Source organism: Ursus americanus, chromosome 25 (assembly GCF_024610735.1).
Source record: "Ursus americanus isolate L20-20 chromosome 25, mUrsAme1.1.p, whole genome shotgun sequence".
NCBI classification, from domain to species: domain Eukaryota; kingdom Metazoa; phylum Chordata; class Mammalia; order Carnivora; family Ursidae; genus Ursus; species Ursus americanus.
The window spans coordinates 26,898,406-26,915,775 of record NC_142151.1 but is presented as its reverse complement, the minus strand read 5'-3'; positions in this window follow the sequence as shown (position 1 = coordinate 26,915,775).

The window sequence follows — 17,370 nt, the reverse complement described above, 5'->3', positions numbered from 1 at the left end:
CCAATTTCTTAAACACACAGCCTATTGTATGCTTACACTCTCCTGAACACCCTGACATCAAAGTTTTCACCTGCCCATTAACAGGATATGCACTGAGAGCACCAGGAAAGCAAAGACTCTAGTGTATGCTCTTATAGTTTCCTGTTGACTTTCAACAGCAATTGCGTGCCTTGTCATCACCTGAAGTTGCCATTTCTATATCTTAAAAATCTTAAGATTCAAACAGAAATCCTTTGTTCCCAGTCCTGACCACCTTGACTCAAAGTATTGACAGTTGCTGAGGACCAGAAAACAAATGCAAGGAGGAAGTAAGCCTAGAGCTCTCCAGATGGCTCTATGTACCCCCACGGTTGAAGAGGCCAGAAGAGTTCAATCTTTAGTGGCTACAGAATCTCTCATTCCTTGGTGGCACTGGAAGCCCTCACACTTTATGATTTCCCCCAGCAGTTTTGAGGGATTCTCCCATGCCCTTAGGGACATGATGTTTAATTACCTTCCAGAAAGCCAGTAATGGTATTTTGTGGTCATGAACAGATTACACACACAGGCACGATACATATCCTCTCACAAAAGTGAGAGGCTGCATGACTCACTGTCTTCAATCCAGATAGCTAGCATATTATGTTTGGCCGGGACACAAAAACAGGTAGCTTAACTAGTAGCATGAGCATGTGCCCTTTGTCCATAGCCCAGAGGAGATCACCTGTTGGGCCCTCAGTGGAATTTCCACTCCCTGTCCAAGTCAAAAACATAATTGAAAAAAGATGTCGTTGGTCTCCAGGTGTTTCTTTGCATTGGCCAACTTCCGCCTTCTCTGCAGTGTCTCCCAGAAAAGAGAGGTTTGAAATCGAGTGGCAGTTGGTGAGTGTGAGTGATTGCAGGTAGAGTTGGATAGGAAATGGCACCCAACCAGTCAGACTGGAGGTCTCTTTTTGAGGACACTCAGAAGCTCTCATTCTCTTTTAAAAGATTTGCTCCTTTAAAAAATGTTCATGGCTGGGGTGCCTGGGTGGCACAGCGGTTAAGCGTCTGCCTTCGGCTCAGGGCGTGATCCCGGCGTTACGGGATCGAGCCCAACATCGGGCTCCTCCGCTATGAGCCTGCTTCGTCCTCTACCACTCCCCCTGCCTGTGTTCCCTCTCTCGCTGGCTGTCTCTATCTCAAAAAAAAAAAAAAAAATGTTCATGGCTGAGATACCTGGGTGGCTCAGTTGGTTAAGCATCTGCCTTTGGCTCAGGTGATGATCCCAAGGTCCTGGGATCTAGTCCCACATTGGACTCCTTGCTCACTGGGGAGTCCGCTTCTCCCTCTGCCTGCCTCTCTCTCTCTCCCTGACAAATTAATAAATAAAATCTTACAAAAAAAAAAAAAGATGTTCATGGCCTCATGAACCAGAACCAGGCTGGATATAACAGACATGTCCACCACCTGCCCTGCCTTCCCAACCTCTCCAGGCTTATCCCCATCTATTGGTGCTTTCCAAACCCTTTTAAAACATACTTTTGGGAAATCTCTACAGAGGAACTTCACTTGAACCTGTCCACTACTCTCCTTTATATCCCATCCATACTTAAACGTAAGTGTATCTTTCCCTTATGCCCTTAAAAAGTTGAATGTAAATGTGATTTTTTAAAACCCAAAACATATTAGGTCTTGGTTGCAAGCAGTAGAAATACATTCTGACTTCCTTAAGCAAAAAAGGCAATTTTTAGGAGTATGTGAACCTTACACGACATAATTGATAGGAAGGCTACAGAACAAAAGGTTGGGAACTAAGGAAGATGAAGAACCATGGATGATCCCACGTGAATAATCCGTGTACGACACTGCCACTGGCATCCCCACCAAGGCCACAGCTGAACACTACTACACTGGACGACAGCGACTGCTGTCCCAGGAATAATTTCTAAACTGATTTTTTTGTGTGTCTTTGCACCATGCCCTCAAAATTCAGAGTCCCCTGTGGGAACATTCAAGAGGCTCACCCTTAGGTCATAATCTTTTCACTATAGGCATCTATACCCTCACCAGAAGAGGTTCAGATTCGGAGGAGCAAAAGTGCCAACACACTTAAAAGCTTCAAAGGAACTGAAACTGAGAAACACTATTTCTAGTTTATTTGCAAATTGAAAATTTCATTTTTAAATATCCACCCCCTTCATGGAACTCTTTCATGGACTTGTATTTTTGACACCCTAGATTTATTCACTCAACGCCTTCCCCATTTCTGTAATATCATTTATTCTGTCTGTGTTCACTCTTAAATAGGGAGAAAATTATTTCCACACTTTGGTCTTAGCTTACTAAAATATTTGAATATTTTTTCTCCATTTATCATATGTCAGTGGGCTAAAGAGCAGGAGTAAATGTATCTAATCAGAAACAAAACGAATTGACCCCCTCCTTTCTATTTCCCTGGCAGAGGGTGCAGGATTAACAGGTCTTCTAATGCATCTCCTCCTCTGTCTAGTAGAAGTGGAAGTTGAAGCTGTTGGCTGGTCCTTCTCCTATAAAGTTCATAGTAAGTCTTGAAGAAAAATTGAAAACTAATATATTCCATTTAAACCTTTACTGAATATCTCCCTCACATGCACACAGATGAGGCCTCAAAATACCTTAGTCAGCTTTCAAGGCTAGTTTTCAAATAACTAAATGAAGATAAAGACTTTAGGATAACTGCTTTCTAATTACCCACCCTCCTTGAGGAGGCATCATAGGTATAGTGTATCTTCCTTATGGACCTCGAACATGCTTATGGGGTCAAGGAGTACTCCCCGATATTGAGTATCTACAGTATTCCAAGTTTTGTCCTGGGTGCCTCCTGTGTATTATTGCATTGAATCCTTAGGATGATAGAAGGATAATAATAATATGCTCTCTCTTCAGAGGCATAGACTTAAGCTAAACTAAGTAAGTTACAGAAGTCACAGAGCAGTAAATAAGAAAGTCAAGATTCAAACACATACTCCAGAACCCCTACTCTTTTCAATCATACCATGATGCCTTAGAAATGCACTTGCTATAGTCAGGTATTGTACTTGATCTGGTCTCAAGTGTTTTCTCTATAACCTGGAATTTCTATGAAACGTAGCATTTTTTTCCTTTACCAGGATGGTCAGTGTGGCCACAGATCCCAAAAAGCGTGGAAACCAGAACAACTGTCACAAACGCCAACATCAGGCCAATCACGAAAGTGATCCCATTACTTGCATTCATTCACAAAGCGTGTTGGTTTACTTCCCTTCTATACTGTTGAATATGCTACTCAGGCCCTGAAAAAAACAAAAATTAGGTTATGCCTTCTAAATGCCACATTCTATTTGAAGTCCTAGGTAGGGTAGGTAATGTTTTCACTTTCTTTTTTTCTGATTAGAAAAATACACCCATGATATAGTTTAGAAAATACAAAAATGTGGAAGAACAAATTAAGTTATCCATAATTGATGGGATGGTTTTGATTTGGTTAATATACCTAAATACAAGAAAAATCACAAGGCTGTAGCTCCACGCAAATGTTTTTAGTATAGAACCGCACTCGAATTCCTCTAGGCTCTCTCTTCAAGCCCACCAAGGCAAGAAACGATGCGAGAGCCCCTAAGAGCCCAATATCAGAAACATAATATTCACTTAATAATCATTCAATTAGTTAATCTCACCTAATTTGATCCCTGGCCACAGAGGCAAATGACAGTTTTCATGATGAAAGGCTGATATAGATCTACCAGTGGTGGCAATTCGTTATCCTTTCTTCAGCTGAAGGGGGTGCCAGTGGAAGCCAGCCTAGCCTAACAATTGTTGCCAGGCCTGCATTTTTCATCTCATAATCGTAAGAAGAGATGTGTGACTGAGATGGATGCATTCATCCACTCAACAATTATTTATTGACTGCCTACTATCTGCCAGGGCCTGGCAAGTCTTCTAGGTGCTAGGAATTTAGCAGTGAGCAAGACAGACAAAACACTGCTCTTAAAGGAAAACAAATGAGAAATGTTTTCAAAGGACCACAGTCCTTGTGTCTCAAATTTTCAAGTGAACTTCAAGTCTTTATTTGCTTTCTAGATTTATGCCAGGAGTGGAGGGACAAACCACCCCACCATCATTTGCTGAAAGGCGGTGTCCAGTCGAATACTGTGTTGAGACGAGGAAGCAGGCTCAAATTAGAGTGACGTTTAGGTAAAAAGAGGCTCTAGGTCGGAAGGTAGTTTAAACCCCCTAATGCCAAGGTAATGGGTCTGCTGGTTAGGTTTTTTCCCTCTCACACTCTTATGGACTTGTATCAAGAAGATGCCATATCCAGCTGAAGAGAAATATGAGAAAGGGTGACTATTTTTCCCAACAGTCCTGGACACAAGGTCTCTTTTTCCATGGAGACTTTCTTGATGCCTTTTATATGTGTGGGCACTTTTAGGCATGATTTTTGGGTGTAGCATGTTTCTCCCTTGTCCCATACAACACACCCAAATTAGCACAGAGAGCTCCTGGCTTCAAAATGTTGGATGCCTTCTTGAAGAAAGATCTCTTTGGCCTTCTAACACTTGGAAATTAGGGAGCTCTCAATGCCTTTTTTATTTTTCCATGACTGCCCAATATGGACAAGTTACAAAATTTTAATTTGGGAAAACGAACGTCACCAAGTCACACAAATGCAGGTTCACAAATAATTTGTCTCCCTACCAATTAAGTTTCCATTTATTTGTTTGTTTCAGAGATTGTTTGCGTCTTTCTCGAGCTACCCTCTGTTTCCTGTTTTGGAGCAGAGGTTGCAGGGTGGCCCTTGATGCCCAGGTATGAAGATGCTTGGTGATTAGAGAATGTTGAAAGGCACTGTGAGTTTTTGTCTGGCATCAACTTTCTTCAGCAGATGTTTCTAGTTGCTAACAAAGGACATGGAAAAACTTCTCTTTTACTGTCTTTATCCCAGTTCCTTTCACACTTGTGGAATGATTGACTTGTCATTGTGGGGGAGATTTGTATGGAAGAAGATAAAAGAAATTCAACCTCCTCCTTGCAGTATATAACCCTTTAAGTTGAGTAACAAAGAATGAACAAGGTGCAGCAAAATAACATAATTTCAAATTCTAGCATTGTCATACTAGATCACTGATTCTCAATATTTTTGCATATCAAGACCATTTTTTAATTTTAAAAAACAGTCATCAACACATACCACACACACACACAATTGTGGTTATGTTTTTGGTGTATGTTAATGTTACTTAGGAAAATACATAATCAGATACTACTACTAGGTATGAAGAAACATTTAAATGAATTTCTATTTTAACTAACCATAAGGCCATTTATATGCATTTGAAAAATAATAATGCATCTATGTAGAAGATATTTTGAAGCCACTGGCATGTTTGGTACACCGGTGGATTCATTGATTCCTGATAATAGCATTAGGGTTTTCATAGATTCAGATCACACAGGAGTTGAAAAGTTCAGATTTGGGGAATTAACACTGCACTCAACTTGAGTTGGACCAGAACCAGGGTAGGCATCTGGGGACCTTGGGCTTGACTGTGTCTGTGCCATGTGGCTAGGTAAACCTGGGCATGTTGCGTAATCTCTTTGGACTGCATTTTCTTCACTTGTAAAGTGGTGATGATAACATCTAATAATGTTAATATGATTCTCAAATCAGATCATAGATTCCTAGGACCGAAGGTACTCTTTCTATTTCTATTTCTCCCAAACTTGGTACCACACCACAGCATAGCCAATATGTACTTGCCTCATAAGGCCAAAAGTGAGAGATACTTCCAAAGGACTCAAGCCATCTGGGTAGTGACATTTATCCACCACTGGCTGTGCTGAATTTACACCGATGATCTATCCATGAAAGCCTTGGTGTCTGTTGTCCAACCTACCAAGTCATTTCCCAAACAGAAGCTCTGCTAATCCCTACATCTGCTGATATGATGTGCAATGCTGCTCTCTTAAGAACTGGCCTTTCTATTTATTACAATTCATATGAGGATTTGCAGAGCATGAATTCACTACAAAAACCAACTAAGGAAGTACCACGTTCATAGCTGAAATTGTAGCATTTTGAGTCTGTAAATAGCGCCCCTTATGTAATCCATTATTCTCAGCAAGGATCCGTGGGCTCAAGTCTATTTATTTTAATTCAGTTTTTCTCATGTCATCTGGTAAGATTTAGCTATAACTGTAGCAGCTGCACTCCAAATTACCATGCTGCTCGGAACAGACTCACAGTGTGCTGCTCTATGATGACTCCGTCTTTTTTCTCATAACAAGCTTAACGCTCTGGGTCCCACGCTAAGTGTACATTCGTATCCCAGGAAGAGTGAGCAAGGTGGCACAGGGACAGGTAGCATCCCTTAGAACATTGCTCAGGGTGCTGCAGCTGCTTGGTCCTTGCCCCGAGGGCAGCCAAAACATCCAGATCAAAGGAAGCTCAGGAAGAACGAAGGCACAACCCTAATTCAATACAGGAAAATTGCCATGACTGTAGCGCTTAGTTCATTCTTCCAAGAAAACAACAACAAAAGAGGAGGGAGGGAAAAAAAAAAGACAAAAAAATCCCTAAGATCAGGCTCTGGCATCAGGAATTAGTCTGCCAAGGCAGAAGGCATCCCCACTGGGGAAGGAGGCTCATTTCCCTGGATTAATCAGAGAGTTTCGAGTCTGCTTTCATTTCTAAATGTACTACTGCCAAAGTACAACATAAGCCACTGAATTCCTTCCCACAAACTAGAATTATTAGCTGTCATACAAGTTAACCAGTTTTAATAAAACACCAGGAAAAGTGAAATCCATCTACAGTGAAAGAGTTAAACCAGGAGATAGGTAATCAGAGGCTAGGGTTTTTTAACCTCATTAAGAGCCTAATATAAATTCATCTTAGGGTATTAATAAAAAGCAGTTACCCAGGTGGTTACATGTTGATGCTAGTCTGATCTGATAAGGTGGTCGGTAAATTCTTTTTGTGGTGGAAGAAGGGTAAGGTGTAGCCACCACCATAGTAGCTGAGATTGCTGATGGCCAAAATTTCTCTATGGAAAGAAAATACAGAAGATCTATGAAAAAAATTAATTTTCCACTATCGGAGCTTCATTTTCATTCTGGTTTGGAGCAATAATAGGCTTAAAACTAGGTAAAAGAGGTAGAAACATTTTTTTTTAGAGGCTTTTGATCCCAGTAGCTTCCCACAGTGACTGACACTGAGCGCCCTTCCCCCGCCTCCATTAGTCACTCCTCAGAGTTAAGACAAGTTTCCAGGAGGGACAAGTTAAAATGCCAGTATGGTTACCTGGGAGGATGACACATGAATATCATAATCACATCAGTTTACCAGGTTGCTTGGTGATGAAGCAAGGCTTTCAGCCTAAGAGGAGCAAAGCCAGCATACTCCACAGGAACAAGGACACTGCTGGGTGGAAAGTAGAGCTCTCTGGGACAGGAATTCCTGTGAGAAGTGCTCCAGGAGGAGCCCTCTCCCACTCAGGGGAAGCAGGGAGGCCTTGGGGCAATCTAGGGGGTAAGGGGCTGGATACGCAGACCAGACCACAGAAGGGGCAAAGAGAACTCAAGGCTCTGGAGTCAACTATACTGACTCCTCCTTTACTCTAGAACAAGAACACCACAACAGAGGCTGCAGTGTTATTCTGGGCTAAGACTCCTGTTCTCTTCCTGAATTGCTACCTTTCATGGTTTTCATCATGACATTAATCAGTTTGGTTGGTGGCACCACCAACTCAGACCCAAACAGATCATGTAAATATAGCAATCTTAACCAAAAAGACAATAGTGCATAGATTAAACCTTTCCTCAATATATCATTTTAGATCAAGGGAAAGATCTAAAGGGAGGTATAGATCAACTATATTCATAATCATATAGTAAACTCCTCTGAATTTACCTAGATCCAGTAATTTCTAAAGCTACATTTTCTATATACCGGACATATTAGCAAAATTGAAAAGTTTTACTTAGAAAAAAAAAGTGAGCATTTTTGTTTGTTTTAAACTGAAAAGCGGCACAATTTATTTCTAGTTTCACATTTGTCTACCTCTCATTTAACACTGTAGAGTAAAATTAAATTAGGAAAAGATTCATATTTACTGTTCTGGGGGGGGGATTGTTTTCCTATCTGTATTCAATCTGTTTTTATTGCTATTTACTTTTTCTACCATTCATAAAAGTGTTTCTTTTTATATAAGAGAGAAATTGAAAAAGAAAAAATAGAGAAAAGTTGAAACGAGGAATTGATGATAATGTTTACAGCCTGGGGGTGAACAAATTCATCAGTATTAGATGAGAAGACTTTCTTTTCTAGCACGGGTGCTAGCCTACGTTCCTCTTCTGTTCTGAATGGACTGTGTGGTTTCTGTCAGCTCTGCCTCTTTTGAGAGATTACAGGCATTGTGTGTCTTGAGGGAAAGTAAATATCTACCATAGCACCTAACTGGGAATTCCTATTCTTACTAGGGACAGAGAAAGGGTATAGTGAGAAGAGGGGTTCTTCAGGATTTTCTCTTCATGTTTTATTATTAATTGAAAGAAAGGGAAGTTGGGACTGGGGAGAGAAAGAAGGGGCACTTGGAACAGCCCTCACCTGGACACCTTGCCCTCAGAATTTGCAGGTTTGGCCCTGCACAGGTGAGGCACAATGAAGCTTAACAATAAGGCACAGTACAGTTCGTTACTCAATCTTTCTATCTGGCCAGCCCCAGCCCAAGGCTCCTGAAACAAAATTATCATCCTTAGAGCCAAAGTCATTCTCTTTCCTGGTAACTTGAAAAATTAGCCAATTCCACTGCCCAAATATAGCATCCAATTATCATAGGCATTTCTATTAATTTGCATAAAACATCGCAAGGGAAGATTCTAGTATCCAAACCTTTCCCTTAATTCATTAGTCATGTCATTCTTAAAGGACTCCACTCTTTAAAAAGATTACTGCCTTTTGATTAGATCTGAAAATAGGAAGGTGCATCCCAGGACAAAACAATGAGATTGTCTCCAGCGGGTCTAAGAAAAAAATTAGTTCTTCAGAAGCTAACTGAAGTCATTAGCATGGGGTGTAGGAATGCCATCTGATCCAAACTCCTACTCAATGGAATAAGAGAATCTACCATACCATGTCCCCAACAGATGTCTAGTCTCCACTTTAATATTGTCAATGTACAACACATACAACCCACGTGTTTGCAGAATGGCTCACTTCTGCTTTTCAACAGCTCCAATGTTTTGGTTTGTGTTATCATATATTTGTCTGCTTCTCTATATTTTCATTAACCTGATTGTTTTATTCCCCTACTCAAAACACTGATAACTCTCCAGGGCTTCAGAATAAACCCAAGTTCTTGAGCATTACACTCTCGGAACTTTATAATCTTTATAATCTATAAAATAAAAACAGTCTTTTGAATTTTAAGAACCTCATAGGATCTCCTTGCAAGTATTCTGAGCCCTAGCAACACCCAGCTGTTAACTGTTTCTCAAAGATGTCAGATATTTTCACAGCATTCTGGGACTGTTCTCCCTCCCTGAAGTGTACTTTCCACCTTACTGCTCCCGGCAGAAATTCTACTTATCAGTGCTCCCTTCCATGAGAACCCTTCTCCAACATCAAAGTCAGAATTGAGGACTCTCTTATCTGCACTCCCATAGAATGTAAGAGCCAGGACCGCATCCCTCATGTTCACCAATATATCTCCATTCCCAGCATCCTTCAGGATGCCAAGTCAGCACTAAACAATCACTTGCTGAATGATTGCTTGTGATAAAAGAATGAGTAAACAAATCTATATGGCACTTGCCAGAGTGTAACTTGTGTGACTACTGAATGTGTCTGTCTTCCCCACCAGACTGGAAGCTCCTTGTCAACAGGGATCATGTTCTGCTCCTCTGTGTGCTCCATCCCTAGCACAGTGCTCAGCACATAACAAGTATTAAAGCATGCATTTGAACTAATTCATTTAGTAAATATTACTGAATGACAAATACATGTGCAAAACACTGTTAGGCCCATGTGTCTTTCAACTACATTGAGATTATATGCTCTTAAAGAGTATATAATCTAATAGGAAAGACAAGATCACAAAACAATAATTAATATATCAGATTGGCTTTTATTATCTTGTACATTATTTTTCTGATGAGTCATTAGAAGAGTGTCTAAACAATTTAGTTTTTTAAAAGTGCAAATTAAAGCAACTTTTTAAAAAATATTTATTTATTTTGAGAGAGAGAGTGTGTGCATGCTCACGTGAGCAGGGGGAGTGGCAAAGGGAGAGGGAGAGAATCTCAAGCAGACCCCCTGCTGAGTACAGAGCCCAGTACAGGCTTTATCGCATCACCCCAGATCATGACCTGAACTGAAATCAAGAGTCGGTTGCTTAACCAACTGAGCCACCCAAGCGCCCCTAAAGCAACTTTTTTTTTTTAAATAACAAGAGCTAAAATGTTATTGGATGTTTATACTTGGCCAGATCCCATTCTCAGCTTTCTACATGTCTTCTCCTATACTTGCAACAGCAGCCTTGCAACACAGAGAGACATTAAGTAACTTTCCCAAGGTCACACATACAGTAAGTTGCAGGAACAGGATTTGAATTCAGCCCATCCATTTGACCATGTATACTGTTTTTTTGGCAAAAGAAACACACCTCACATTAGGCAATAGTCTCCTGATATTTAGAACAGAAGTCTGTTCTGCTGGGAAGACTTGGAGCAATGTCTAGCTGCTAATTTTCCCAACTCTATTAGGACACTCACATTGATAGCTTCTACGGGAATAGCCTGAAGGATACTAGAGCTGATTCTGAAAAAAATGGAACATCTAAATATACCAACGGAGGAAATCTAACATAAGCAAAGATAGAAATTTTTTGGAAAGATACGGAATAACTCTGAAAATGAAACAGAAGTTGAAAAACCAGATTTCTGAATCAACAGGAACCAGCGTAACTCTTTGGCCGTAGGGAGCAGACACTAAAGGTGTTTTCTGGCTGGCCGAGGAGGGTCGAACATATTGATTGGCAATACCAGCAGAGCTGAATCCAGTGGGGGTCGGGCTGTTCTCTGAACCACAGTGCTCATTCCATTACCAGAGAAAAAAGACGATATGAGGCAGAATGGCAACAGATACCTATTTCAGTAAATATTATAGCTGTCAGAGTTATCAAATTTTTCAAGATAAAATGACTTGTAAATTCCTGGAATCCTGAATTCAATGTAGACAAAATCATGTATAGTAAATCTATAATAGGATGCTAACAAAGAACAGATTATAAAGTATGGCCTGGAAAAGCTTTTACTGTATATATGCTGTAACAATACAAAACACTTTTAAAAGGCAAACTCACCCATTTTTCCCATATTCTCCTCTGACACTTGATCATATATATATAAAATCCTGGCACAGAGTTATGTTTTCTGAATTTCCCCCTTTCCCTATATCATAGACATGCCCCCAGGTTCCTTCATAGTCTTTATAATTTTCATTTTAATTATTTTATAGTATTCTATATGTTTCCAACATAATTTGCTCATTGACTCTCATGAATGTTTGGAATATTTCTAATTTTTATCCAATATGTAATTCTATCATTAATGTCTTCATGTATACAAATTTCCCTTTCCTTGTATTATTTCCTTAGGATAAACATCAAGAAGTGCAATTTGGGTCAGATATACAAAGTATAAACAATCTGTGGTTCCTGAAATGATTTGTCATATTATTTCGGAAAAGGTATACCAGGTCCAATTTGCCGTTAGCAATGTTTCATCCTCCCAACTACATGGCATCACCACCATTTTGCTAGTCATTAAGATTTAAAGTGGTACTTTGTTGTTGAAATTTGCTTAAATGTATGGAGGGATTCTCCATGCTATATCCCATTATACCAATGCAAGAGACAGCTTGATCTGAAGCCACCAGTTACCTGTCCTGATATGTTACTCGTGTTTTCTTTTGTTTTGTTTTTTTAAAGTATGCTCCACATGTGGAGCCCACCACAGGGTTTGAACTCACAACCCTGAGATCAAGACCTGAGCTGAAATCAAGAGTCGGACACTTAACCAACTGAGCCACCCAGGCACCCCTCTTGTATTCTTTAAATTCACTATCTTCTTCATTCCAGCAAAACCAATTTGCTAGCTTTTCAATGTATGTACTTGCATGAATGTGACTTTTTTGAGCTCTGAAGTGTTTTATTGGGCAGAAAAAAATTATTTGTAAGTTCTCTTAATTTAAAAAAAACTTTCAATTTATTGAATTTACAAACTTAAAAACCTAAAGCTTTTCTGTTCACCTTGGAAATCTTATTTTATTAGCCTAAAAAATTTTAGCAATTTCTTTAAAAAGCCTTTAGAATATATTATTTACAAACTTTGCTAAATTAAATACTTTCAAATAATGTTCAATGCATTAGTGCACTTAATGTATTTTATTTTTTTAAGTACTGCTATTGGGACAATAATTTTCTGAGTACTTTGAGAATCTTAACATTCTAATAAATTAGATTTACAGATATGATGGACTTTATGTTTTCTTATGTCTTCCAATACTCTAAACTTGGTAAGGTTTAACTTAAAAGAACAAATCTAATCAATTATGCAAGTATACATTTTAAATTGGAATTATAAGGCTTACCTGTTATTGAATAGACCAAAATATTCTTAAATCTTCCAAAATAAAATAATACATATACCAGAAATTATTTATTTAAAAACATATTAATGCTCTGTGTTTGATTTTCTTAATCATCTATAATTAATGCTAAATATACCCACTGGGAAACCTCCTTGACTAACTGAGTTCACTTCAACGGAGACTTGGCCTGGGATGCTGCCTGGGTTCTTGCTGGCAACTCTTATTGGCACACTAAGCCCACTTCTAGCCTATAACAGAGACCACATAAAGAAGTATTGGTTTCTTGGCCCTCCTGGACTTGTCTTCAATGTGGTCCTCATCCCTGTTCATGTCACAAAACTCTGAAACTATTACCCATACTGGTCACTTGATTGGCCTGGGCAACCATTTAACTTCCAACTCTAAAACCCTTTAAACCTCACTCAATCCTGCCTTCTTTTTTCACTTCCATCCTACCAGGTCCACACAAGTATTATGGATGCGAAAATGGTATCTAACCGAAATCTTGATATCTTCCATGGTTTTGCCTGACTTCTCAGTCACAAGTGCCAAGTTCATTCTACTGACAATAACAAGCTAATACACACTTTTGTTGAAGTCAATTTTATCCTCCTTGGAATTCATTTTCTCCTATTTACAACCCATTGAGATCAAATTTTGCAAAATTTTGATTAATCAAAATTTGAAAATTTGGCAATCTATTAAAGGACGCTACATGATTTTCCACCGTAGCTTTCATATCGTTGGGCTTATTAACTAGTTATATCTTCGTTATAACAATGGTTTGTAGCCAAAACATCCGGAAGAAAATGCCATGTGAAAATGTACAGAGATTTCTCGGGACTAGAACAAAATATGTGTCACTATTCTAGCACTTACAATATCCAGGGTTTCCAGGTATTCAATGAACATAGAAGATTTTAATGATCATATAATTACACCAACAGTACTTAACATGAATTGAGCATTTACTCAAATACCAACTGTTCTGCATTCTTTTATGAGATGGTCAGTCAGGTGCAGCCACAAGAGGAGACAGATGAGAGGCTCAGGGCAACAAAACATATTGTACTCACAGGTCCTAGAGGCAGGAGGCACAGCATGGCACACAGGACCACGTGGAAAAGACACCAGGAGGCAGAAGACTGGAGAGAGTATGGGGAGTGCACAGGCCATGCTTTTGAGTTTCAGCTGCAAAGGCAAGGCACCGCAAGGTAGGTTAGGATTGGCTAGTCTGGCTAATTTCACTGGGTTTTGCGCTGCTATAGGGTGGTCTCTAGTTGTCTGATTCTGGTCCTGGGATGAGTAAAGCAGAGGAATATCACCTCCTGGGGTCCATGGGCCAGAGAAAGGAAGTGTGGCTCCAGATTGGTTAGTTTGCATAAAAGACATGCTCCCTGCTGGGCCCTTTGTTAAATCTAAGAATTGGTCAGCCCGGGAAAGGTAATATCTTCCCAACCAGAAGTGATTTTTAAGATGTCAAAACATCATAATAAACAAAATATAAAAATACAGACAAGAGAGAAACTAAATTCACTGAGTACTCCCCATGTCTTAGGCACTCTGCAAAACACTGTAAATGCTTATCTAACCTAATTAACATAAAGTCTAGGAGGTGATGGGTTTCACAACCTGGCAATCTGTGTGTCAAAGGAGAAAAAAGTTGTAAGGACAGAAACATACAGGTATTAAACACCAATGTGTCACCTAGCTCTAAGAATACTTAAGAGTTGGTAAACAAAATGCCTCATGAACAGGTTTGGGGTGTTTTTCCTTCTGTATGTTAATCAGCAATAAGCATTATATGCAAATCAGAATATCTGCCACTGTGCCATCATTTGAATCTTCAGAATCCAGGTTCCAGGCTCCATAAGAGTTGAAGGAAGAGCCAATAGTGTGTCTAGTTACAAGCAATCCTACCGTATGTCACTTCACATAATCATCCTATCATGGCTGACAAGGGGCGGCATCATCTGTAAGCATCTGTTTCCATCCTAAAGGGGTTGGACAGCTGCCAAAGAGAAGGGAAGAGAGTGAGGAAGGGGGAGTAAACCCCCACAAAGCCACTTTATTCTTCTCATCCTCCAACCACCCCACTTATTAAAGTATTATCACCAACACCCCCATTTTATACACTATCCTCCCCCAACTCTATCTTCCCCAGACCATTTTCCCTTTCCATTCAGAAATAACCAAGAAAAGCACCATGTATGTGACAGTTGAATGACTTAACTCTTTTGTGTATATAAAGTCCTATGTGTAGCCTCTGCACAAACGTTTTCAAGCAAACCAGATTGGGGGTGGGTGAAGAGGAGAAGAAAGGATGCGGGGTGAGACTGGAGGAATCAGGGAAGCAGGGTCCTCACTGGCAATTCTAAAGTTGGAGCAGGGCAGCTGACATGAGGACAAAGTTTCCTCAAACAAGCAACTCAATTTATAACATAGCTCACAAGTGGGTTTTAATAACAAGCCTGAGCCATCTGGTAGCTTCCTATTTTAGCTAATTATTCTTGGTTAAGTAAGTGCTAAGCTTTTAAAATTATTGTTTAATTTTTTTTTTCTTTTTGTCACCCTCCCTCTATATTTTGGTTTCCTGGGGTAAATCCCTGTCCTACTTACTTTTCTGGGGAAAGCCTAACTTGCCTACTATTCTTAGCAGAAAAGCCTCTAAGGAAATCTCAAAAATGTTTCCTTTAGCACTCTGATTCTCTAAATTTTCCATCAAAATATACTACCCTAAACAGCAGAGTTAATTAACCATATACCCCAAGGGTCTAGGGTTGTATCCAAAACAGCTTTCACTAGCAATCTTAAACTACACCTTAAAATTTCACACCGTGCTTGCTTCCTTACCCACCCACCTCTTATATAGATGCCTTTCGGGATTATTAAAATATGGCAGGCACCTGGGTGGCTCAGTGGGTTAAGCAGCTGACTCTTGGTTTCAGCTCAAGTCATGATCTCAGGGTCCTGAGATGGAGCCCCAGGTTAGGCTCCGTTCTCAATGGTGAGTGTGCTTAAAGATTCTGGCTCCCTCTGCTTCTCCCCCTTCCCCAAGTCTAAAATAAACAAATCATTTTTTTTTAAATGGCTCAATTATCATTGAGTAAAACTGAATCACCAATTTTAAAATCGAATTTCCAAGAAGATATATCAAATTGTCCTGTGACATTATACACCCTTCAGAACATTGCCACACTGCAAAAGCCCATTAAGGAAAATGAGTTTAAGACTGTAAGGAATAACAGAAGAGAGAGGTCTTGGTCAGGTGGTGGCAATGGAAATAAAGGTAAGATATGTGAATCTCTGAAGAAACAATGAAGGTATCTGGAAAACAGCCTAGAACTGAGGAACATCACTGGGAAATTATATCAGCTTGAGGCCTTGGCCTCAGTCCTCACTCCATAGATGTTAACCTTCATCCCTTCCCCACCGTGGGTTACCCTTTTCCCTTGCCCAGAATAAAGAAGATAAAGAGAATAAGTGATCCAGATACTCCAAACTGTAACTGTGAACTCTTTGAAAAAGTATGAATTTCAGAGAATCACTCATCTTGATTCAAATCCCAGCTCTCTCCCTCTGAATCTTGTTAAATTTGGGGCACAATTGCTCCAATTTCCTGAGTTGGAAAGGCATAATGTATATTATCATAGGACTCTAAAATTCTAAAGATTGATTGAGGTTAAGCACACAGTAGGGCTTTTAAAATGATAAATAACTTATAAATTAGTGAAACGTACAAAGATATGGAAAGAAAATAAATCTCCTCTATTTCATATACCTACTCCAATCCCCAATGAGACCCCCCCCCCCCCCGCACTCTGCTTTAGGTGGGGTGAAATAGCGAGAAATGAATCCCCCACGTTGTAACGGGGCAGTCACGGGCGTCTTCCAGGGTTCTCGGATCTGTGTCCAGCCCTTGGTTTGCACCGCTCTCCAGAGCGGAGTGTCTGGGCACGTCCCCAGCGGGGGGTGTGCGCCTAGGGCCCGAGGTCTGTACTCCCCAAATAGCTGGGCTGGATCACGGCCACCCTGCGCGGTTGCGTCCCTGACAGAGTTCAAAATGGCGCCTGGAACGAAACAGCCTCGCTCCTTCTGGCTTTTCCTTTAATCCATCTAAATCCTTCTTCGGTCTTTAACATCCGGGTCTCACAACTCGCTGCCCGCCCTGTCTGTCTTTCGGGGTCCTGTCTGTCTCTCCTCCTTGGCGTTGCTCCACCCTTCCTGCCTCGGGAGGCCCTCTTCCCTGGCACTTGGGGCGCTCCCCAGCCTTGGCTCTAGTGCCTACAACGTCTAACTCTTCATAGATACGTGGCTCTGTAATGAGTGGTTAAGAAACTGAAAAACCCTTTCTCTCTCGATAAATTCTAGATTTCAAGACTATAGTCTCAAAACTTCGATTCCAGTTGTCAAAAGCTGAATACAGACTCTTCGCATTCCTGCGGTAACAAGCCCCAACCTCCCTGACACCAACGGATGCCTCTGGCAAATCAGAGAGAAATACAGACAAGAAAAGCAGACTGATAGATTTTAAAATATATATTATCCTCATGACACTATTTCTTTTTCCATCGAGGCAGTATTTTAGTTGGTAAGGAGGTCTCAGAGCACTCTACTATCAATACCATACTTCGGGTGATGAGAGTTAAACCGGATTTTATGGGTTGGCCTAGGAGTATAATCATCATAAATAACATTGCTTCTATGGGAAAATGTCTTGAGAGTGCTTAATAACTGACTTA